This window comes from Ischnura elegans, chromosome 7 (genome assembly GCF_921293095.1).
Source record: "Ischnura elegans chromosome 7, ioIscEleg1.1, whole genome shotgun sequence".
Taxonomy (NCBI): domain Eukaryota; kingdom Metazoa; phylum Arthropoda; class Insecta; order Odonata; family Coenagrionidae; genus Ischnura; species Ischnura elegans.
The window spans coordinates 95,012,661-95,039,663 of NC_060252.1; positions in this window are offsets into that span (position 1 = coordinate 95,012,661).

Here is a 27,003-nt window from a genome sequence, read left to right on the forward strand (position 1 = left end):
GCAGCTCATGTAAACGCACACTGTGATGTGGATAGAAATTTTAGTGAAGAAATGTGTCATCATCATGAGAAGGAAAAAATCCTAAGTTTTGTTTGATGCAGCTCTACATTCTGCTCCCCTATCCGCTAGCTTTTTCATAACAACGTATTTCTTCTCTTCTAAATCCTTTATAAGACGATTGTTTACATCAGGCCATCATGTCTCATGATGTGGCCGACTGAAACTTCTTACTTTTTTTGGAAGACTTCCCTTTATACCCACTATTTTAATCACTTCCTCATTATCTATTCGATCTATCCATTGAAACTTCATCATTCTTTAGTAGCACTAAATACTTTTTAATGCTTCCACTCTTGACTTGACTCTGCTGCTGTCAACGTCCATCCCTCGATTCCATAGAGAAATATGCTCCTTACGTAGCATCTGATGAGTTGTTTCCAATAATACGTCTATGCTTGTATTATCAGCTTCATGGAGGTTCTTCTTTTTGTGGAAAACCCTCTGAAATTATAGATTTCTTCTTGTATATAATAGTAGTTATATATTAATCCAGCATTGAACATGATGCATGAAATTTAAGCATCGAAGGTGACTATGAAAAATAATAATATATGATAGGAATCATCATGGAGGTAATCACAATGCTTAAGCTGTTGCAGACTTCATATTATAGTTAGAATAACCATAATGCTATTCGTACATTTGATGGGAGTATTTACAATCGGCATATGGTAAATCTAAAATAAAACTGCGTAGAGATCAAAATGGTTTATGTTATTGAATTTTAAAAGCACCCGGAGCGTTAATAACCCAAGCGATCCCTAAAAATAAATACAAGGTTGCTTTTTATAAAAACAACGCCTTGGGAAGGTTGTTAAATGACGTTAAAGGTGTAATTGAACCTAAATTAAAATCTGGTATTTATAAATTAAAGTGTAACAATTGTGATTCATGCTATATCGGCCAAACGGGACGAAACTTCAAGATAAGTATGAAGGAACACAAGGTATGGCAAGAACAAGAATGATACGTCAGTTTTCGCCCAGCGCCTCTTGGAAATGGAGCACCAAAGCAGTTTCGAACCAGAAATACTCTATTTTACCAGTAAAGAAATGAGGATGGATGTCTAGGAAATTCGGGAGATAGCAACAAACAGAAACCTTGTTAACGTCATAACCTTATTTAACCCGTCCCCGTTATTACTCATCACCCTTCCAAATCCCCCACCCCCACAACTCGAATGACAGACTTAGTTTTTGCCCCCCTTCCCTTCCAGGAATTTACCAATCCCAGCTCGGAACCAACCCTACTCCATTAACAAACATAGCAAATATAAACCTGTCCCCTCCATATTTTTTATATTTTCTGTCTTTGATAATGGTGTAACGGCCAAAACCGGTCATAGAAATTTTTATATATATTTTGTGGAAGAAACAAAGTGCCTGTTATTGATAATATGGACCCCTTCCACCACGTGAAAGCTTCAAGTTCCGATTTAATTTCAAATCCCTAAGTAAATGATGTTTTTTTGTTTTTTTTCCGATTTTGTGAAATTTACCTATACAACCCCAATATAGATTGGCAGGAGGCTCACACATGGTGGGTGGCCCAAGACCCGGGATCTTTGCCCCCCCCTTTGATCCGGCCCTAAGAGTAAGTGGTTAAGCAACTGTATATTTATTATTACAGTATTCCACCGATTTGGGTAGGTTTCCATGGAGTACTGAAGAAATGATCTGGGAGCCTCCCTTTCCTTCCAGCGCCACCTTCTTCAATTCACTGTAAGGCCTACTCCCTTTCAATGTACCTAAAAATCCTATTCTTTTCCTTCCCCTCCCTCGTTTCCCTAACATTCTACCCTCTAACACCATTTTCAACATTCCTCCCCACTGTGCACTAACTGCATCCATACCTTCTGTCTCCTCCACATCTCATCTAAAAGCTGCCTCGCTTAACCCACCATGTCCAACACTTCGTCGTTCCTTTTCCTCTCCGTCCATTTCACCCTCTTCATTCTTTTCCATACCCACATCTCGAATGTCTCCAATCTTCTCTCGTCTTCTTTCCTCAGTGTCCACGTTTCCGCACCGTAGAGCGCTACACTCCAGATCAAACTCTTCACTAACCCTTTCTTTAAACTCCTACATAACGATCCTCTCAGAAGCTCCTTCCTGTTCATGAACGCCTCTAACTTTATATATCGCATCTAAAATGAATCGTGACGGGAGTAAATGAATAAAATACAAATGGAAAAGAGGGGGTAGGAGAGAGGAATATAATTGGGGACATGGATGCATAGAAAAGTTTCCACTCACAGACAGAGAGGGAAATGGAGCAAGTTGGAGGGAAAAGAGGGCATGGACTTCGTATCCGAGGTACGCGCGGCCCTCCACAAGTCCGCATTATTATGCATGCTGCGGGATATAAAAAGAAATGTAAGGGACAGATGTGAAAGGTTACCGCCGCTAATGGAACGCCAAAGGGATGCATAGGGAACCAAAAATGATGTTTAACTCCGCAAAACGGCAAAGTCCACGGCCCCAGAAGGCTTATTAATATTTCAGGGAATATTTTCCTGAAAGTTTCTGGCTCTCGCAGTGAATGCCAACGAAGTAAAATGTACCCTTTCTGGAATTCAGACTGTTCCAACGGCAGCCATTTTTTTATGTGGTTAATATTCCCGCTGTGCCAACAAAATTGACTGTTCCGAAATCTTTTTAACTTGATTTTTTGGGAGCATGGAAGCCTATTTGGTAGAAGACTTGGCTGCTGCTTGAATGGTAGTAGCTTCAACTATCGGGTGAAATCTTAAGGCCAAAACAAAATCCTCAAGGCTTGAGGGTAGTACCAGCGAAAGAAACTGCCCTAAATATGTGACATTCGCACGCTTCTGATGAAGTCTAGGCTGACCTAACCTCACCTATCAAAACTAAACTTTGGGTTGAATCGCTTTTTAGGGTGGAAAATGTTTGAAAATGTACTCATAAATAAATGCTGTACGTTCGTACGAGGTCCCTAATCGATTAACTGTGAACGTTGCACTTATGCAATCAGCTTTAAAGAGCTGATTGGTCTTGTTGCTAGGAACTGGATCCCTATGACGTCACGTGGAGTGGCATCGCATGGGCGCCAATCGCATGGCCTTTTTCAAATGAGGATAAAATTGACCCTTGCCATTCGTCTAAACCGGTATTTCTAAAACCAAATAATTTATATATTATGAATACACTAATGGTGGGTTACGAATCGCAATCAATTCATTTCGTTTTCTTTGATGAAGGAAACTACCCTATTGATGTCGGTAATGATTGTAATCTAAGGACTAAGTAAGTACAAACAAGGAATGAGAGTGTTTCGAGCCATAAATAACAGATTTTCTGCGCGAAGAAACGTTCCGCTTTCGCTCCTTTCATTTCGACGTCGTCGTCGTCTTCTCCGAGGGGTCTATCTTCTTTAAGCGTGTCCCTTGAGCGCCTCCTTCCACGTGCCCTCCCACTTACATCTCAGGTGTCCGGGAAAGCTCGGGCTTTCTTTTCCTCCATTCGAGACTGCGGCGGAGGAAGAGTGGAATGTTCCACGCCCGAGATACGATAGCGGAAACCGGGGACCCCCTTTTTATTCCCCCCTCATGTACCTATTCATACATACATGCATGTATTTATACATGCCCATTCTTAGAGAAAATTGATTAAAGTGCCTCGAATCTTTCCGTCCGTCTGAAGAGAGAATTGACGGAAAGGCTGCTGGTATCACATACTCCATTCTTATGAGAATTATTAAAGGCCTGAAATGTTAAAAATGGTAGAAAGCAGTTCAAAGAAATATTATGGCAAAATTTTCCTACCACATTAAGTGTTAATTTTTTGGAAGTGACGCCTTGTACGGTTGAAAATTATATTTACAATATCTTATTTTAGGGATGGTCGGATCGGATACCTCGGATCCAAATATCAACGGATAGTGCCCTTCATCGGATACATCGGATCTAAAGTCGCGGAAGACATCGGATCTGGATCCGAAATTTTAAATAATAGCTTCAATGAATGCAACATTCATTATCAATACGAGTTAAAGACGATAACGAAAACGGATATAAGGGTGGAAAGAGTTCCGATTTTATCTTCGAATGCGCCGTCGCATGCGATTCTTGTCCTACTCATGAACCGTTTAGTTTGAAAGCTCACGCAGAGGTTACGTTGGAGAATTTCATCCGTAAAAAATAAGAAGAGCAAAATACGAGTGGCACATACTGTGACTCTTCCCAAGAGATTGAACAATCATAGGGGGAATCCCAGCGTCAGGAATTTGAAAATGCATTTGGATCCGAAAATATCATATCCGAAAGATACGGCTCCGAAAATCAAGGATCCGATCCGAATCCGGATCCGATAAAAATCCTGGATCCGTCCATCCCTATCTTATTTAAATTATTTCTAAAAATTTTCAAATTATCGTTCAACCGCGGACGACTTCTTTCTGGTTTTTCGCCAGGTTAGTGTTGATGCCAACGTCACGAATCGTTGGGAGACTTCCCAATATCCTCATGGCTGAAAATCCCGATTTTTGCTGCAGAACGTCGACATTATCATGCAGATCCTAACCCTTAGATGATAATAATACTTAATTAACAAGGACAGCGAAATTTTTTTCACGAGCAAACTACTTCCCACGGAAGAGACATCTCGCAGTTGTCGCTGTGTATAAAACGAATGATCATCGAATTAAAATGGACGATGACCGCTAATTGTCTCGTTCGCATCGGAGTTATTTCGTATATTTTCATATGAAATCGTTTTCCATCGTCATTATATTATCTCTAAAACAAATTAAATTGTTACTTGACGTTTTCGAACACGCCTTAGATTTGAGATCTTTCGAATTAATATAAATAGGATCTAGATATGTACATATAAATAAATTTTAAATGATCAAAGCAATTATTGTTAAGTACCGTAATTTTTCGCCGTAATAGTTTGACGAGTGAGTGACCAGTTCACCCGTATATTTCATCGGTAGAGCTTCATATGCGTTATCGTTAATCTAATCTCCTCGCAAAAAGGATTTATTTTGGTGGATTATTTTCTTATTTATGTAAAAGAGAGTCGTTTTTTAGTTGAGCGTCAATGGTAAGAACATCCCACGTTTCTTCCATTCAGCCAGAGACCTCTTCAGGGCTAATAATCTCGTCCATGTTGCTCATCAATATAAATCCGATTAGGTTGCGGATTTGTAATATTTTTTATCTTATTTATCGGTTTGATCCATACAAGTTTTAGTAAAAGCCTACCTTTACCGGTTGAATGCCTTAAATTAACCGACCCCCCAACCCTTTCCTCTCTTTTCATTCACTCCGGCAAAGCAGCGGCTGGTCGGCAGAAACGTCTCGGGCTAATCAAGCCGTTTTCTGCTCATGTCACTCTCTTTCTCAGTGCTTTCTCAGAACTAGGGAACTGCAGAAAATCATCCGAGATATATCCGAGAGTACGAGGAGTATTTCATTTTTTTCCATGCCTCTCTCAAGTGAGCGAATGAAAAATGAGGGTATAAATTCGCATTCAGTTTAAAGTTCACGTACTGAGTAAACTTGCAGTGACTTTCAGCTCAGAGATCCAGTGATTATAACCTGAAAAATGCTCAGCATTATTCACTAATAATAATGACCCTTGATGTATCAATCTCTTGATTACACCAATGAGAGGCTAAGTAATTTACAAGTGGACGTAAGGGTACATTCAGTGAAATGAATGAGCCCTGTCAGACGTCGTTTTTTAAATCATCGGGAAATGAATTTTGAAAAGCATTCTATGGTTTATTTTAACATTTTTAAGTTATTTTTATATCATCATCAGCATTATAAACGGTTGTTGAATGCTTTTATTGGGCTCAATATACCTTAAATTCTATATGTGTATCGAAGTAGGCTCTAAAATGCACTTGAGTAAATGTTAATTCCTCCACTCTCTACCACTTTGTTTTTTATTCTAACAAAATATTCGGATAAAACTAAAGCTTGGACGGCTCATTTGCATATAATGGATTAATTATGGATTTGACAGTTTTATATAGAGTCTTTCGTGAAATTATTTAAGTGGATGAAATAAAAATGCTTTGAAATATAAAGCAAGCATTTAAATAAAGACAAAATCTATAGAGCATACTCGCCCGCTAGGTAAATTTTCGAAAGAAACAAACCTCCTCTAGAATTAATATTCTAGGTTACTCTCGGGTAATTTATGTTACAATTCGTTCGAGGAAAGTTATGCACGTAATATTGGTATTCCTATCCATACGTGGTGAGGTCGAAATAAATATTTCAGAAATAAATATTTCTCGGAAGAAGGAAACGAGCAGGAATAAAAAGGTGCTGAACTGAAAGGTGCACGGGAAAAGAACTTTCCCGTGTTGCCCTTCACAATTTTTTTCATGTTTTCTGCTGTGCCTTGCAAAAATGAAAAGCGTAATAATGCTTTCTTGGCACCTTGTACATATAAGGCTGGCCCGAAGTACAATACCTCGAAAAAAACGAGCAAAACGTGGGCTGAATTTTTAGCTAACAACATGCTGGTGATGCCATAAATTTCTGCATTAAAATTTGCCTAAATCATTCTCCGTTCCCTTAAACTTCCGCTTGGTTGAAAAAAAAACTTTGTACGGAATCCCTGGTCACATTTTCACGTTCCAACGTTGGTTATTGGAGCTGCACGTGTGCTTCAAAAAAGTTTCGTCCCGAATTGAAATGAATTCAATTGGCCTCCTGCACACTGAGTAACTTTAAATACCAGTGTGTAGAATTTATAACTTAGCCATCACAATTGATTATCCTATCCCGGATGATTTATTTGAATCGAGTTGAAATGAGAATGAATTCAAGAGAGACGAGTTTAAATTGAGTAGGTATTTTAAAAGGGTATTAATCTTTAATTGGATAGTATTCGATAGTATATACCATTTCTTTGTTTTTATTTAAGCCTAGTGAACTCGGTATTATTATTTCTAAATTGGAAGATTTATATTTATTATTTCCATACGTTGATTCCATGGCTAAACATGCCGATATTCATATGGATTGATCCCTCCGTCCATGAGCTTTATATTACCTACGATTTTTGGTCATTTTAAGATGTAAATGCCTTAATACCAGACAAATAATTGTACGACAGTTGCAATGGAAAATGGAATTCAAGTAGATCATTTTCATTGGTCCATTAAATATGAGCTCTAGGTAAAGATAGAAAATTTCACCCTGATAACGCCGTATAATTTCCAGATTGTTATTGCTTTTTATCTATTTCGCGAGCCTTCATGGGACCATTAGCCAGTTATTGCGTATAATTCTTAGCAGCGGATAATCAAGATGCACATTTAACAAGTTAGAGAAATGTTACTAAAATTTAAAGAAAAGTACACTGCGTAGAGCTGCTGATATGACCGTATCATTACATGCTACTTATTAAAATTACAAAATTTTCTGTGATAAATTTCTGCGATTTAACCCTTTTGCTGTCATCGGGCCGATATATCGGCCCTCGCTGGTTGAGCGAAAACTGCCAGGGGCCGACTTATTTGACTTTTTTTCGTGATTGTGGCCTTTTCAACGGCATTTAAGTAAACCCCCATAATCTGTCTATTGTTGTAAGATATAAATAATGTCTTAAATGTTGGGAAAAAATCTAGATGAATCAAATAAAACTAAGGAGTTGAAAAATTTTAAAATCTGAAATCAAATTACGGAAAATAGCATTTGCAGTCTTCGCACATCCCACCCGAAATGGCCTGGCAGAAAAAGGTTAAAATTATTCGTTTGTGGAACTCGTTACTCATTATACCTGAATATTGACCCCTTGACTGTGTGGCAACTCACATTAAGACCGTGTCTAAAATGCATGCTTTGCGACCTTACGTGAAGGAGGCTGAGCTGATGCTGAGATATCCTTTGGAGGGAAATATGTTTCAGCTTCGTCCACAGGCCCTTCCGTCTTTCAGGGGATTATAAGCACTCTTTAGCATCCCCTCCCTCCGCCCCGTATCCTTTCAATCCTTCTCTTCCTTTCACGCAGCTGCCCTTTCTATCTGTCCTCTATCCTTTCATTCGGCTCTGTGGTCTCCTCTCTTGTTGGCTTGCCATTTCTCAGAAGGATTTCAAAGATGACCGCTGCTGGTGGAACTGGAATTTTGGAATTGGAATCTTTTGGATGTCTGTGGTCGTCAAGAATATTCAGCCATAAGAAGACTCAAACCTTCCTCTCGAACGGTCTTTCTTGTTGACTGATTACTCACGTAAAACATGCGCTATCGTCATGAAATTTCCTATTTAAGCATGGTAAACACTAATGAAATATGATTTGCGATTTTCCACAAAAATAAATTTAATCCGACCCGAGTGTCGATGTTGCTACATCATTTTCAAGGTACAAATGGTGGTAAGTGCAGATTGGACATTTTGCGTATCGCGTAAGATTTTTTAAGAAAAGCGCACATTAGGTACCATTTTCAAATTTGAGATACAGGCAAATGCAATAAATGGCCCATTCTAAATACCCTCGAATTTTAAGATATAAACTTAAGTTTTAAAAAAGGAAAATTACGTACGTTATAAATCAACGATTAATATTCAATGATAGTCGATAATCTACATCAATACATTCCTAATTTTTGTGGAATTATGAATGCACTTACTCCTCTTTCTTTATTTCTGCCGTGTAAATGATAATTTTTACGATTTCATGAGAAGCTTATTGAAATTAAGAAAATTATTTCATCATTGCACCGGTTTATTCATACCCTTTTATGCTAATTTTGGGTCTTTAACTACCACAAAACACAATTTAAATTTAAATGTAAATCAACTTCGGAGAAATAACGGCATACTTAATATCGTGATTTTTACGAACGTTGTCTTTCTGAGGTAGTCTTAACACCCTTAAGATGTTTAACAAAATACCACAGCAGCTGTGTAACGAGCAGTTTTACTTTCTGGCAACGGTGGGTTGACTTCTGCTTCGCGAGCCCTCGGGGAATGCTATGGTGTCAGAGCTGTCGAATGCAAATTCAAGAGAGAACTTGACGGAGATTGCGCGCGTTTCCCGCCTTCGCAAAACAACCACGCATGTACGTTTTCAGCGATATATATATCCGCAGCTTTGCCGTGGCGTAGACGTCATAGACAAGTGACGAGCGTTCACCGTCTCTCAATCGCTTCCTTCGCGATGGGATTCCGAGGGAGTGGAATCCTCAAACTAGGCTATCAACCCTTTCAGTTTCTTCACCCCCCATCGCTAGCGCCGTCTCTCGGAAGAGGCGTGGTTCAGTGCGGGCGGATGTAGAGACGAATGGGCGGGACGGGAGATGGAATTCTTCCACCACATGTAAAAAAAAGCTTAAAGATGTAAAAGTGGTTTTATACCTATGTTTGTAGCAGAACCTAGCTAAATTAAAAGGTTTTAAACAGTCAAAATCCTTGCCAAAGTATGTTCAAACATAAGAGAGATGCTTAAAGATTGAAAAGTAGTTTTATACCTATGTTTGAACATACTTTGGCAAGGATTTTGACTGTTAAAAACCTTTTAATTTAGCAGTACCTAGCTGAAGTAAAAGGTTTTAAACACTCTAAACCCTTGCCAAAGTATGTTCAAGCTAAAGTAATAGGTTTTAAACGGTCTAAATCGTTGCCAAAGAATTTTCAAACATAGGAGACTAGTCAGAGAAGCCATTGAAATATCCAAAGAAGAAAAGAACACTTTCAACATGGACAACGGCATTAAAATTAGCCGTACTTGGCAACCCGGAGTGAGAAAAAACAATCAGCAACCCACCCCTTCAGCCTCCCGCTCCCCTCCCCCCACCAGCTGACACAAATACCTAAGTATATAAAACAATTTAAATTCCCAACTCTTCAGAATCCCGTGAGAAAGCGATCAGCATCGGTCGGGAAACGTTGGGGCCACCCAAGAATTGACGCGGTGACAATGCTCAAAAGTTTTTATTCATAATGACGAGCACCCGCGAAAGTTTTAATGAAGAATTAAGAGGATGTTTGCTTATCTGCCCGCTATGCATTTCATACTGTGGCTCTGTTTGCAATCGAAGTTAGTATATAGTGCTACGCTTGTGTTCTACGATACAACGCTCAATCATACATATAGAGAATCTAAAGCATAGAAATTGCTGTGCAATCCAAGTCTTAATTGGGAATTAAATTTGTATAGTGTGGAACGTATTCAGTCATATTTTCGTCACGTATTTAAGTATTTTTATTCTAAGAAGAATTCGCATAGTTTTCTAAAGAAACGTTAAGAAATATTCACTTTTTGTTGATTGAATGCCCATGAATGTAGAATTGTTGAACCAACTTTAATCTATGGTCAGGTCAGGTTGTAGCTTGGTTGCTCTAGTAGTTTATTAAATTTATAGCGTATCATAAATTATATTATGCCAGGGTTTACTGTTTTCTTCTCTATTTGCTATATTTAATTTTTGATCGCCCGTTTTAAGTTTATAGTTTATTTAATAATAGCTGACTTTTTTCTTCCATTATAATTATAGATTAAAAATGTACACTTAAAACTTTATTGCTACCTCAATGATTTATATCTTTCACTTAAAAATATAAGAACAAATGATTTTTTTGTAATTGATTTATAGTTAAACTGCTGTACGCTTTACTCTTGGGAATTAATACGGAATAGAAAGTTTAAAAACTGCTGACTGTATTTTTATGGTATTCCATGATGACATAAATATTGGTATTATCACCTTGTTTCATCACCGTGTTAGTATAACGTATTTTTTTCTCGTGTATTTCTTCATTTTAGTTTTATAGAATATGAAGGAATGGGTACCATTGGAAAGATCAAGGAAAAATATTTCTCGAATTTACTTCCGCTCCAATAACTATGCGTTCTTACCTCGCTGAAAAAATGTACTCCCCTGTTTATAAAAGAACAACTTTGCTGTGTTTTATGAAATGAAATCCGCGAAATTATCAAAGAAGAGAACATCCGAATACAAAAGTATCATGACGAAGGCTTAATGAGAGGTACACTGAGAAATTATTTTTTCCAGAAGGATATGCTTTCTAATTACGAAATTATTTTCTCCAGAAGGACAGTCTTTCTAAATAGAAATTAAAGAAAAACATGATTCCAAAATTTTTTCTGTGACTTTTTATATGTCGTCGACTTGGTGTACTCTAGGAGGACTGGGTCGTTTTGTCCAATTTAATACTTTCAAAATGAATTTTAAATCTCATTGCTTATCTTATTCCTGTGATAATTTGTTACTTCGTGTATGAATGCTGATACTTTACTAATGTAAAAAAGGTTTTCGTGAGTATTAATAAATTTTTTTTAAATAAGAGTTTCACCAAGAAGGATGGCTATGGGTTAAAATCAGTGCTGTAGTTGGGCCGATATGGGCCGGTACGCAGTACAGCCTACAATCCAAACTCGTCATAAGCGTACCGAACTAACTACCTTTTTAAATCTGTAAAAAATTGCCCCAGTGTGAATTTTCCAATTGATTTCAGAAAGAAAAATCGGGAATGAATATTTGCTTGTCCAGAGTTATCTCGTGGCACAACTTGGAACTAATTGGTCCCATTAGAGATGGAGTTTGACGTTTCATTCGCGGCCGGATGTATAATACATGTTCAGCTGTTGGCTGCATTGTGAACTTTGTTTCTTCGAAAATATCGATCATCTCAAGGTACAAAGATTTTGAGGAGGAACTTAAGAATGTAGGAATTGATTCAGTTATTCCTTCTGGTCAAGTAAGTACAGTGATTCTAGATTATCCAGAATGCTGGTCGGAGTCTCAACACAATTACTTTGAAACTGAAAACAGCTGGCTAGCAATAGAGAACAGAAAACTTGATTGTTCTTATTGTGCTGAAGCGGTTGCAGTGCTTTATTTTCAACTATAAGCTTTCTTTTTCTTTTGTCGAAAAAGTTACATCTTCCATTCGATGTTATCGCCCTATTAATGAAATCGTTTAATATTTTTATTACAAGTACACGCTCTAAATTGAGAAATATGCCCCCTAAACTTTGGAGTAAACGTTTTATTCACCATTAACGTATTGTCTGAAAAAAAATTTAATGTATTGGAGGGTATATATTCACCGGTAATGAGAGTGCATTGTTGCTGTTCTTAAGTGCACTTCTGTAAAATATATCGAATCTATATTCTCATTATAAATTCTTTCACGAATGCACAGCAAAAAAAATGATACATGTCGTTAGTGCAAAAGAAGTTATTCATCGTCGTAATTGCATGTATTGTCGCCAGAAAACCTATTACCAGTAAGTTTATCAGCTATTCATAGATATACATTGCGTCATTTCCGCGGGACCTGGCTATGCATAAAAATTCGATTTGCGAGCTCATTGGTGGGCATAAATATCGCTTGCGAAATCCAAGACCCATGTTTGCGTCTGTTCCAAGTAAATTTACGGTGCGACCCGGCCATTTTCCTGGAAACGCAGTCCACTTTATTTCGCAGAAGAAGGATACGATGTCTTAACATAATCGAAGGCTTTTAGCTGATAGGCAATATATATTTCACTCTACCCAATTCCAGTAACAAGTATTGTTTGCATGCCTGCCCGTCAAGTCCGCACGAGGCAAATGCTCAAACAAGAATGATTACGCCATGTATGACCATCGGGATTAGTGCTTTTGTTCTATTCTTTCTACTTGTCTCCTGCAAGTCTACAGCAATCTGGCCATTTATTTCAGAGGCTTAGCCTGCCAGCACCTCACTTCCCTCCCATGAATAAGGAAAACGAAGGAACAAATATTAACCGCATAGAGTTTAAGCTGCCTACGGCCGTCGATTAGAGCTATCGTTACACTACCTTTTCGGCAGAAAGTAATGTTGTCGTTCTTACTTTTAAAACTTACATTTGTTTAAAATCTAAGCTTCATTGGAAGGCCTTATATCAAATGACATCACCTAAAATTCCTGGGAAAGGAATTGGCCGCACAAACTTAATTAAGTGAAATTAACTCGCCTGTCACGTAGGCTAGGGTGAGCTCTAACCTCACCTATTCGAACCACCCTCTAATTTTTTCAAATGTGCAATATTCTCGTCTATTTCGTAGGATGTTCATTCTATTCTCTATTTTGTTTTTCATGGGATCTCTTATAGATTTCTTTTTCAGCAGTGCAAACAAATTATTCGGCCGAAACATGCTACGCATCTTAGGAGATAAGTGGCATTATTTTCAATATTTTTGTAAGTAAACCGTAATGTACAATGTAAGATTTTGCACTTTCCCGGCGACCAGAATATGTAAACTTTTCTCGGGATTCCGCGCGGGTAAGATTTTGTAAATATATGTTACTGCGATATATGTTATAGTTGCAATTATTAAATATGAAATATACGCGAAGTTGATGCGTAGTTTTCCGCGGCGTTGTCTAGATGATGTCTCTATGCTTCTGGGTTTCACCGCGTGGATTTTCTTTGCGACGTCGAAACTGACCAGTTTCTCCGGTATTCCAACCGGGCGGCGTCTCCAGGTCGATGTCGGGATTCAATTTTTTGTGACTTATATAGTGCATTCTTGGCGCCAATTTTTCATGCTGGATGCTGATTGGTCCACCTCCTTTTTTTCTCGTATGACCCTCTTCCAGGAGTTATGGAGAGGGTAGCCGTCTACTCTGTTTATGTTTTCAGGTGCCTTGAATATTTCGATAGCCTCCTTTATAAGTCATTTACCAGTACCATTGAATACACAAAATTTGAAAGAAATCTGAGGTGGTCGGGTTGAAAATGTCACTTTTCTGTGTTTAATTGACATGGAATTACCCCTATATAAGTCATCGAAAATTGAATCCCGACATCGACCTGAAGACGCCGGTTGGAATACCGGAGAAACTGTCGTCGCAAAGAAAATCCACACGGTGAAACCCAAAAGCATGGAGACGTCATGAAATACACGCATTTCCTCCTTAAAATTAGAATGAATTACCGAACAAGGGTTAGAGGTGACTTTGTTTTACGTTCGCACCCTTCATCGCGCCCCTTCTTTCTCTCCCTCCTCGCCCTTTTCTCCTCTGTTCCGCTCCAACTCTTCGGGGGTGCAGATGAAAATTCTCGGAATCCTCTGTTCCCATCGCCGTGCCGCGCCGGTGCGGTGGGCGAAAGCGCACGAGGGTGTGTGTGGGTGGTCCGCACCCGACCAACCTCTTTCTCCCGAGACAGGCACAAGTGCCCCGCCCTCTCAGTGCTCTTAGCACTAGAATGCCCGGCTGGGTCAATTTGGCCTAAAAGAGAATATTTATATTGCTTATTTTGGAAGGAGGAAAAATTTTCGACTTATATTTCATGACTTTTAATTATTTAGTTTGATTTACCACTGTGCAAGAGTTAGGTCTGATATTATTATAATTACTATTTTTCATATTTTCTCATCGCTTATACCTGCCATGCCCGGATGGCTCATTTTGACCCAGTCCATCAAATCCATTTGAAGCCTTTTTACTTTCTATTGTATTCAATGTAACGGTATGATTTATGCTGATTTTTTGTCAAAATGTTATTGTATTTTTTTTAACCTGATACCATTGAAATTCATTGTACTTCCCAAACCCATCATAGGAAAAGTGATCAGTATTCACAAATTTGTGGAAGCTAGTTTCCCTTAACGTGATAGAAATTGTTGAACAACTTCAATTTTAATATTTTTCGTCCAATTAAATTTTCTACTACCCTCCCAAATGCTTTATAAACAATTTTAATGAATAAACTGGGGAGGAATTAATTATTTTGGTAAAATATGCAACCATGGCCATATTGGGTCCAATTGACCCACTCGGGCATAATAGGGTGTAGGGATTGGTGGGGCATGCTAGTCTTAAGAGGACGCCTCACCCCCTTTCGATCGGTCGCATTTTGCTTTTATTCTATCACGTATTTGAATTCTGAATGTAAATCTACGTTTATCACCTCAAGGTGTTTACAGCACATAACAGGTGTCCAATATGCCACTAGTATCTCCAGTGAATTAAACTCGCTGACAATCATGATGGATTAAAAAGTAAACTTTGTTGTATTCCACACGGTTTATATTTAAAGCCACAACCGGTTTCAAACTTTTCAGGTTATTAAACACTTTAAAACCGGTGGATTCTCTTCTTGAAAACTGTGTGGAATGCAAAACAATTTACTTTTTAATCCATCACGTCACAATTTCACAAAGTAAACTCGCAAACCATTGATTTATTGCTGGCAATCTTCCAGACATACTTTCATTTTCCCTCCACGACTGGTTTCATTATATTTTCTGTACAGATCTTTTTTTCTCGACCTCCTGTAAATTTAAAAAAATATTTTTTTTGCATCTAAGCATAGTAATTAGCTCAATTAACAGTAGATATTATTGTATTTGCAAAAATGTTGATTAATTATTAATTATAGCAATTTTCTATAGTGATTTTAAATAATATTGGTCATGATTATAATATGAACTGACAAAGATGTTTTCACCAAAATGTGTTGTAATCTAAATAATCGAAATTGATACAAATGAAAAACATAATATAATGTTTTTATATGAATCACACTCACATAGGAAGCCAAAAATAGCCAACGTAGAGTAATTAATTAATGTATCCATAGAATATGTATCCAAAGTCAGAGCACTTCAAAGAAGTTACTGTGAAGGAACACACTCTTTGCTTCGTCACAACATGAATTTATCACTGGCCACAATGAAGGTGTCATTATTTATAAAAGTAGTAATAATAAGAATACATTATATGACATTATTTAATTCATTTACATAATTCATAGCTTACCATAAATATCAGCTATTTTAGAATGAAATTAGGCACTCCAGAAGAGCACTTTTCGGTATTTTTCGGTAGCACTTTTCCTTTGCTATTCGGTACATATGGCTGCACAAATAGACAAGAAAATATCTAAGCACCAAGAAAAATTTTTGCACAGAAAATTGTTCAATATTAAAAAATAAGTGCCTATTGGAAGCAAAATATAAATTATTTAAGAAAAAATGTTTATTGGCTGTTACATTTCTTATCACTTTGGAGGCCTGAGATCAGGCATTCTGCATTTCAGATCTTTAATGGGATAAGATGGTAACTGGAGATGAATTTATCAACGAATATTCCCGGCTGATTTGGATGTTCTAGATGAGATATTAGGGAACTTCAATAAGAAGTTGCACGCTTGAAGGAGTTAATTTTTATGGGGTGAAATCCAATTAGCGGATAGAGCCAGGCGGCCACGAATTGCGAGCCCGGTCGTTGCCATTGTAATGAGTGGACGCGGCGGTTGCCCTTTACCCTCAGGGTACGTGCAGGTTTGTCAAAGGGACGTGTGACCCGTGTAGGGTTTGACCCTTAAAGCACTCGCCTTCTCCATCCCCATGGCTACACGTGTTGTCCATGGCGACCGAATCAATAAGCCTATATCAAATCTGACGCACATGTTCGGACCCTTAGCGGCTTTTCCTTGGGCCGTTTAAGGTTATGACACTAACCTTATGTCTTGCTAATATTACTAAGGGGAGGTCACTCTAAACCTTGCTGCCAATGGGATTTATGCTATTACGACCAGTTATATTTAATAATATTGGTTCTTATTTTGATGTAAAATCGTTGTTATACTAAAAGAAAACTATTATTGTAACTCAGGACATGAGCTTCAGCAATTCCTACGACATGAAAATACATTAGCAGAACATTCCGTGATTTTAGGCACGTGTTAAGAATTTTTATTTACAATATTTTCACCCGTATAAATACGGGAAGCAATTTTATATGAGTGGCAGAATTCACTCGTAAGCCCTATAATTACACAATATTTTGTTAATTACATATTTTGTCTTGAAATTCGAACACATGAATGTGATAAAAGGAAGTGTTTATGATCAATATTCAAGAAAGAAGGAAAGAAGAACTAGATGGTACAGGCGGAGAAGGCAGTCCTGAGTGTAGGATTATGTTATGTTTAGCAGGGGCAGATTAAGATCGTTGTTTTGGCCTTCGTATTTCCTTTGTATAGCCCTTCATAAAATTGTGCCCTTATGGTGTGCCCAGTTCTTGGCGAATGAATTATCCACGCTATTAGCAATGTAGTACTGCTGACAGTTATTTAATATAATATTGGTTATGAATTATCATAGTTTTATCTCAAAAAACTATTATCCTATCTCATAACATGAACTTTGTCAATCCTTTGATAAAATATGAATTAAGAAAACAGTCCTTAATTACAGGTATATATTTAGCACTTCTATTTATAAAATTTACGCTCTTGTACCCTAATTTCTTTACCATGTACTTCGATGAAATATTTTCATCCTTGAATGCATTTCATTTTTTTTTCATGCATTCATTTTTTATTGACCACACAAATCTTTGCAAATATGCAGTATTAGTTCAATGGCGAGTAGCTAGAAGAAGAAGAAGCAAATTAGGCAATATCTCTCTCCAACAAATACGTTTAATACAATTATCGTTTACTCTAACTTAAGCTTTTGTTTAGCAGCAATCCAAATTCCTGGCGATGTATTTTTATTTTAATAGTTATCGTGCTTGCTTCTGGAAATAGGAAAAAAATACCCCTTGCGCATGGTGCTCTGCAATTTTATTTCAATTTAGCTCGCGAAACAGTCGGAACGTTGTCCGAGGGTCATTTCGCGGCCGGCATCTATGGCTCGCAGATGATTTTCCCCGGAAAAAAAAAGGTTTTCACGCGCGAAAACCTTACGTGGGCGCGGAGAGAGGACAGAAAGCGGAATTGAGCCTTTGATATAAACTTCCCCTCTACACATGTATGGTAGGCGCCCACATGCCTGGCGGTCATCTCACCCCGTTCCCTTGACGACGGGAGCATTGTTTTTAATGTCGTCGCGCCGCGGGCAACGTGGTGCGCTAAGCTAAGGCGGCCCTTGTCGTTCGTGGCCGTCTGCAGAATTCCCGGAATGGCCGTGTTAAAGGGAAAAGCCGCAAGGTGGCGGAGTGGAATGTGGGGATTTGGCTCCGAGAAGGAGAACAAAGGACGAGCGCCGTGCGGATCATCACGAAGGCGTATCCCTAAGTGCTTGCCCCGTTTCCACCATCACGTGACTATGGGTCAAAAAAGTATCCAAACAAATGAAAGTACCGCAATCCCTAACGTTGAAAATTTAGCTTTTTCTCTCTTCGTCTATTATTACTAGGTTTCGTTACGATCAAGTAAATAATGAGCAAAGATTACAACGGTATGATTTTCTTATCATAGTTAATCGACTTACCAAAACTTCATTTAAAGATTAGATGAATAAAATTCTTCGTTAAAACTTTCACGGGTACTCTTCATTATGAATATTGATAGCCCAAAAGTTTTCTATTCACGAATAAAATTTTTTGCCACCAAAATACTCTAACTCACTTATAACCATTCCACGTTGGGTTTTCTTTATGTTTGTTTAGTTAAAATGGTAACATAGTAACATGGAGGGCATTTGTTTAAATTTCACTTGAAATGTTGGCCACTGAGAGCACTTTTCTTTCGTATTTTATGAAAATTACATTTTTAAACTTGCTTTTTCTCTTCCTGTGTACGTGAGGGTTTAAGTGTTTGGGGTATTTTGATCTTAGAATTTCTATTTTTGTACGAGTGGACTTGGGATTACTTATAGCAATAGAGGAAATCGCAAAATCGTATCCGCTAGCATAATTATCGCCACTTCATTTGTTAGGGAACTTTTTCGAACCATTGTACAACCTGTGATTGATTTAAAGCATTGAGAATTTTTCATTTAAATTCTGCCATAAAACTGGATTGACCAGGGGAAGTATATATTTCTATTATGGCAGAAGTAGACATTTTTTATTATTATGTGATCCAAAAATGCTGATTTATATTAAGTTTATTTACATTATATGCAAGAGTTCAGTACACTTTTGTTAGTTCACCACCACTATAAATTACCCAGCATCCAGCACTCTGAACAGTCCCCACAACAATCTCATCTCACGGACCGCAAGTCCCTTAGCATCTACTATTCCTTTCTGCATTTCCCTTTTGATATTTTTTGCTTCACCCGCTGTCATCGTTGTCCTCACATTCCACGTCCCTACATACCTTGCTACCTTTTACTTCTCCATTTTCTTGGCCTTCCTTTCTTCTTTCTTTATTGATAGCATTTCTCTTCAAGAGCATTATCTGGCGGTATATTGTGCTTCAGGTGTTATTGTAACGCTCACGTCTTCCCAACACGTCAGGGCTGCATTCAAAGCGCAGAGCCTCATTGTCCATTTAAAAGGGGAAGTTCAATTAAGGGATAGCCTGGATGGTAAGTAAAATTCTGAATAGCTCGATACAAGGGACTTTGATGATGGTAGCGTCCTTTCCTGATTATGAGAGCATATTAACCTGAAGTAGGTTTATAAGGCTGGAGTATGAGAGAGAAAAGTATGTACAAAATAATATTTTCTGCTTTCAATCATGTATGGCCTCGAAAATTTATACTTATAGTTTAGGGAAATTCGTGAAACTAATCCTTATACTTTTATAGTTTTTTTCCATGATAGAACCATCCTGTAAATTTTATCACGTTTCTTTTTGCATTAATTATCTGGTCACAACATACAATCCATCGGTCATTCTTACAAATCAGTTTGGTTTTTCTTAATTCGTTCCCTGAGGCATTACTTCTTTCTGCATTTTTGTATTTATTTTCAGTATAGGTGGTAAACTTTGCTCGTGCCAAGGATAATGAGATTTCCCATGTCGTTCCATTTAAGCAGAAGTACCTAAATCTTTTCTTCCAAACCCTGCAGGGGGGTCAAGAGAAAATGCCTGAGGTTGGCAGACTTTTTTGCAAAATGACAAATTCCTTTATGCAAATTCATGGAGAAGGGACGCGCTGTGGGACCTAATGCGAGGATTTCAATTGTCACGAGCGAGGAAAATAAATGAGAATCGGATGCGTCTGGAACGCTCATGGTCCGAACAAATGCCGGTAGGTGGAGCTCACGCAGGATATCAGCGTTTTCGCGTATAATTTCGGCGTTCACATTTTTTTACGTTTCTCAAAATGTGAAATGCCTCGACTTCTCGTGTATGTTTTGTGTGACCTAGGGAATTATTAAAATTATTCTCTCACAAATCGTCGTTTTTAACGCTTTCATATTTGGTTACTACGGAGACTAGTGCGGTCATTATTATTTTGTGATGTAATTCTCTATGGAGATAGAAAAATTCAGTTAAATTCTCGATTACTTGTTTTGAACTCGGGGATTCATTGTAACCAACAGTCTATGAGGTGAGGTTCCCGAAAGTTATTGATAGAATGGTAAATGAGTAAATTTTATGCATTTTTATTTTTTTTATTTTATTTAAAATGACAAAATACCAATGCCAATGCCAATTTTCAGGGGCTCAATAAAAAAGCAAATACATAAAATATAACAAAGAGAATCGGATATATTGTTAAGGAAATGTATCATAAGTGATGTTATTGATTCTTAGAGAGAGAGAGGTAATATCGTGAAGACGTTCGGGGATAGAGAAAAGGGATCAATGTTCGGAGGAAGAGGATTAAGACTTAATAGTACCTAAGTTATAAAATTTAAATCTGCATCCAAACATACTTGTGAACCCGGGAGCTATCTAAATTGCCGTGTGGAAGAAGGTTTTAAGGTGGCAGCCATTGCCATAAATTACGATGATACCAAAATGAAGTACCTAATCAAAGAAACGCCTCAGTGTTATGAGAAATTTAACTGCCAGATTGTTAACACTGCTTTTATCTAAGCCCTTTATTGTTCTTGGATCAGTGGCGTAGCCTGGGGGGGGGGGGGCAAGGGGAGTCCGAACCCCCTCCCCCGAAATATTAAAATACAAGCATTTTCCTTCGTCAAAGAAAACGAAACATTGAAAAATCATGAATTAAAAAAAATATTTCTTTCACAAATTAGGTTTTTCCGATTATGAAAAGTGTCAAAATTAGTTTAAAAAACATTACTTAGTACCCTATTTTTCAACAATTTTCCCCCCTCCCGGTTTTGGACCCCCCCACTCGAACGAAATTCCTGCCTACGCCACAGTCTGGTGCTCCGGCAAATAGACTGCATAAGGTTTTCTTCGGTCAGTTTCCACAATTATTATTATTGTAATCAGTTACAATTTGGCAACAGGCCAGGTGGTAGCATGTACATCCAAAAGAGAAAACGCAAAACATCCTCAAAGTCAAATATAAAATAGACAGTGTACAAATTTTAAAAATTTATTCAATTAAAATTTCTAAAAAATTAAGTCACTTTTTCCAACTTTTTCTTAAATATTTTTACATTACCAGGAAAGGGCTCAAATAACTCTGCAGGCAATCTGTTCCAATCTACAACTGTTTTATTGAGGTAGGAATTTTTTTTAACATAAGTCCTCTGCGCCCGGCATTTGATTTTGGACTGATGATCGTTCCTACCAATGAAATTAGGTTTTCCCACTTTATTGCTTATTTCCCTCCATGCATTATCCCCTTTGTATATTTTATGCATACCGCAGAGTCGGTTTCTTTTTCTCCTACTTTCGAAAGATTCCCAACCCAGTATTTTTAACATTTCTGACACGCTCTTTGTCCTCCGATGCCTACCCAAAAATGTATCGAGCTGCTTTTCTTTGAACTCTCTCCAATGCCTTTTATACGTTCCACCTCATAAGGATCCCACACTATAGAGGCATATTTTAGGATAGGCCTAAACAGTGTTTTATATGCCATTTCCTTCGTGCGAAACATGCTTCCCTTTAGATTTCTCATCATCCAGTGCAGTTTCTTGAAGGCTTTCTTAGCAGCATATTCAAAGAATCATTCGCTCTGGAAGGTTATATTCTCGAGTAATCTAAGCCGAGCACTTAGCATCCAAGTTTCTCCGGGACTCCGAGCCTTAATTTTATTTTTATTTTTTATTTAGTTTATTCTCAAACCACCGAATACAGTTCATATTGGCCATTTTATATCGGGGTATTCAAAAAATTTAACAATTATGAGTGCAAGAACGAATGAGGGGAAATCTACCCAGGCGGGAATCGAACCCGCGACTTCTTGTTTGGCAGGCGGGGACGTTTGTTACCCCGCCGCCACCGAGGTTGGTTTAAGCCATGAAGCTCTAACTGCTCCCTCGTATCGGTCCCTAAGAAATTGCGGTGTTCCCTTTGTGATTTACTTAGTTCAGGGATTGAACCCACTTCCCATATGCTTGACGCATTTTTTGATGTTGCCTAAATATTGCAAAGTAACAATTCTCTGTCAATTTTTCGTATGAGGACCATGGAATAGGACGATATACGAATTTCATTTTTTTTACTCTGCGACCGATTTTTTTTTTTTTATTTGAAGTTTTCATACCTCCCAGATATTTAACTTAATTTGAGCCTTTCATGATGGCCTCAACAATCCAGCTCATGAAGTGGGAATTGGGATAGTTATTTGGTACGATAAAAAATTAGAAATTTAATTCCTAAAAAATGTATGAGTTGCTGCTATTAGTAGTTCATTGGCGTTTCATTCAGAAAATTTGACTCCTTCGCGTTATAAATTGTAGCGTAAATTAGCATAAATTCTTACTTTTCTACTATAATCAATCCCAAGGTGTAGCCAATATCCCCATTGATTAAGTGTCACCTGTGGTAAAATACTTTGTAAAGTATGTTTCGAACAATCAAAAATGTCTCTAAATTATAGCTTGTTTTAATGTCCACGTTTTGCTAGAACGCAAGGGACTTTTTTCTGTTCATGCGTTTGATGTTTGCAATTAAAAAGTTGATGATGGATTCCTTCAAAAACGCATAATAATGAAATATTGAAATGCAGAATTCATGTTTTTAATTCAGCATTGATTATTTGTGAGGATAATGCTGCGATATCGTTTTTTTATTTCTACTGGTAAACATTATTGTTAACCTTTGATAGTATAAATTTCGATTTGGCGGTTTATAATCGTTCATTTCGGGAAAAAATGGAGGGTAGCTGTGAAAAATTAATGAGGCTTATTGATCACATTGAGTGACGTCAATATGCTTAACCCAAATGTAAATTATTAAAATCATAAATATTCATTGCGTCCAATTTTAATCCATTTACTATTACCGATACGTTTTATTTTTTAATGAAAATTTTAAAGAGTTATGAGCCAATAAATGCAATGGTATTGCATGCATTAAGTACGAAGTGATTTTTTAATGATTACTCCCTCGTTTTTTGCAGTGAAGTCTTTGAAGGATAAAATTGAATCATTCCCCATTCAATATTCAGTTATTCTGGCATTAAAAATACAATTTGCTATTTTTTCATTTAAAGCTATTTATGTCAACCCCAAGTTGAGCTATGATTTACGTTTAACTGAATTACGAATTGTTGTTCAGTGATGACTAAATATTCATTCTGAACTCAAAACACCTGGAAAGAGCTTATTGAATATCAGCTTTGTTTTCATATCAGAAAGAAATAACATTGATTATAATTTTTCAATGCCGTATTCCGTGATTTTTTAAATTTTAATTATATTTTAATAATTCTTCTATGTGCAAGTAACTTTTAAAAAATTCGAAGTTATGTACATTGGAATTCGGAATTCCGTGGATACATTATTTTAATTTTTTTAAAACCAAAACAAATTGCATCCTGTTATATTTCCGCTTGAAATGCACGAGATTTGATTGTCTTGAATGAAAAAAAAACGTTCATTGTAGTCAGCATTGACTAACTTTTTCGATGACCCATATTTTTAGTTCTGTAATATTCAATTCGATATAAATATAAGCATTGAGAAATACTCGAGAGTTCTAGTTGCCATATGATCGAAATGAAGACTTCAAAATTATTTGCCGTAACGAAGGCCCGAATTCTGGTCCTCTATTTGAGAGCCGATGACGCCATCACTACGCCAACTAACCCATTTGCAGAGAGGTGCGCTATTTTGGAATTATATAAGGCTTGTTAAAAGTACCGCGTGAAAATTAATTAATTACAGCCAAATTAAGGCCCATTTAATGGAAACACTACCAGTTCCGAGATGTGTTCGCCATTCCGAACGCTATAAAAAATACGACATTGAAAAAGGCGGAGGAAGGTACGTGACCTTTTCTTGTAAGATTTTGAAAATATATAGAAATCAGCTAATCTTAAAACGCTTGTTTTCATGCTTATATAGAGGCTTAAACAGGTTTAAACTGCCATCATTTTTATCATTTCGTTTTTCATAGTATTTTTTTCTTTGAGAGGTGATTTCCAATTCAATATTGTTAATCCTTGAGTAATCTATAGACAAAGAGGCGCAAAGTTGACGTCATTTTTTCTTTTAAGGTTAGAGGAGAGAAAAAAATGGGCATAGTTCGTGTTACATAATACTTGAGCGACTCTTAAGTAGGTATTGATTAACAAGTTCAATACTTTGAGGCCATGGAAAGCCCTTAAAAAAGGGCTCTTCTCTGCAACGAATTCTTGTCAGTCTCTCGAAAGATAGGTATCATTGTGTGCGGTGAAACTCGGAGGAGTAAGTAGTGTTCTCCCTCGGTGAATGGGATTGAGAGCGCCAATTGGATCGTAGTACAAGAGAATCCTGTCCCATACATCTTGTCTTTCATCCATTTTGCTCGCTCCGTCCCCTCGTCTAGGATGGATCAGTTATCCGCGCAAAATTGGGCGCGAGCCAAGCAACTTGGGAGGAACTCGGGCGGAACGAGGCGAGCATATCCTCCGACAGAAGAGGGAATCCTTGCAGAGCGGACCCTTGTCAATGTGTGGAATGAAAACTCGAGAGGGAAGAAATTGGAAAGAATTAAGAGCTTTATGGGTTGAAATACGATGAATGGGCGTTGAACTATTTTCATAATTCATCTAAGAACAAGTCAAATCCTACTATTATCACAACGAATAAAATAATCTTCTTCAAATAAAAAATCGTTGATCCCGCCAGCTGTGAAGTGCGTTCTGTCATACGATTCTTGTACGTAAAATAATTTTCGGCTGCTAAAATTCATCGGGAGTTAGGCCTAGTTTATGGGCCTACAGTTTTAAGTGAAGGAAAGGTTAGACAACGGTGCGTTAAACCAATTTGGCTCGGTGGACAACGTTTCGAAACTGAAGAGGAACTCAAGACGAATAAAATCAACTGATTTGGGCGTTACTTGGTGGAACGATGAAATGTTCATGGTGAAACAAAACCCAGTACTATTCCACACACTTTTATTAATAGCTGTCAACTAGTTTCGACGTTTATACCGTCACTATCAATACTAACAGAGCAATAGCGTACAACGTCCAGCCTTATACACCCAATAAAATTGTGAGGGAAGGAGGGGGGGGGACTAAAAGAGGAGGAGGGGAGACATATCCAAATCCGGCCACAACATTGATTTCAATATTAAAATTTTACGTGTACATGACAAAAGTGTAAAACTGGATATTTTAGAAATTTTAAAAATCACCAAATGCGCTCTTGCACGTAACACCAAAATTTTAAATGATATGATTGTATTCAAATGTCCTAATTTTTTATGTACACTGTTTTAAAATCTGACTTCTTCATTGACAATCCTCCTCCTCCCCATTAACATCGTTACCACCTGACCTTCTATCTGCCTCCCCCCCCCCCCCAGCTTTTATACTTTGTGTTTTGACCCTACAATTCAACCAACAATGCCCAACCCCCCTCCTCCTTTTTTAGTTCCCCACCCCTCCTTCCCTCACACTATTGTTGGGTATTAAGGCTGGGCGTTGTACGCTATTGCTCTGTTTGTCTTGATAATGACGGTATAAACGTCAAAACTAGTTGACCGCTATTAATAAAAGTTTGTGGAATAGTACTGGGTTTTGTTTCACCATGAACTTATCACAACTACTTCGGCTGCGCGCTAGGTATAGATTGCTTAAACAATTGAGAATGGATACTTTTCTGGCGACAGTAAGTGATGCTATCATATAATGTATTGTTGCCAAAGACGCCAAGATGTTTATGTATCTAAGTCAGAGACTGTGAATGTAAATGGCCATGCATAATTAGCACCATTATTAGATAAAAGTGGAGATCTTCTGAATTACCCATCTCCACATTTGTGACCCCGACAAGAGTCACTTCACATAAGACATATGCTAAGAAGTGAACGGCGATTATGTAGAGAAGAGAAGTAGGTTTTTAGCCAACTAAAAGTGCCAATAAAATGTGTTTCATATGAGTTTATTTTTTCCTGTGACCCTCTTACATTATGAAAATGCCTCGTATTTTTTTGCCCGGTTATTCGATTCCTACATTAGACTGCCTTGAAGACGAAGGGCAACGCGTTCTTCGAAACGTTGGCAACGATGGAGATTTTCAACCTACTCGGAAGCCCGAGCGGGTACGTACAGTTCTCATACACGTCGGGAAAGAGCCTCATCATGTACAGGGTGGGAAAAAAATTGTGAACGAAATTCTAACCCGGGATAGCTGATGCCAGTGGATACGAAACCCTACGGCGGGCTCACGAGGTTACTCTCCTGGGCCTAAGTCTAAGGTCGAAGCTTATCACCTCTGCACCGCAGAAGGGGGAGGACAAGGCAGGGAAAAGGAAGGAGGCGCCGCCGCGATAGGAGCCCGACGACGCCTCCTGGGAGTGGATAGGGAAGGAAGGGAAGAGGAATCCCGCACCACCACAGAGGCGGGCGGGCCCTACTATTAGCGAAACCATAATTTAATGTTTCTACCAAAAAGAAAGATTTTCCTATGAGGAAGGAAAATACTACGATTTTTCGTAGATGATAGCTGATGCCAGTAGGAACCAAAATTACTGACTATGTTTAGGCCGAAAACGCACCATTTTTAAACCGTTGAGCCAAGCGCTCTGGTTGGCTGCGAGTTTGCCCAGTTGCCAGATTCCTTGAACAACTCATGACTTTGAATGCTTTACCTGCATTTACCTTTCCCATTGCTCAGAGCATCCCGCAACAGGGCAGGACAAAGATAACTTTGGTTCCTACTGGCATCAGTTATCTCGGGTTTAAACATCGAGA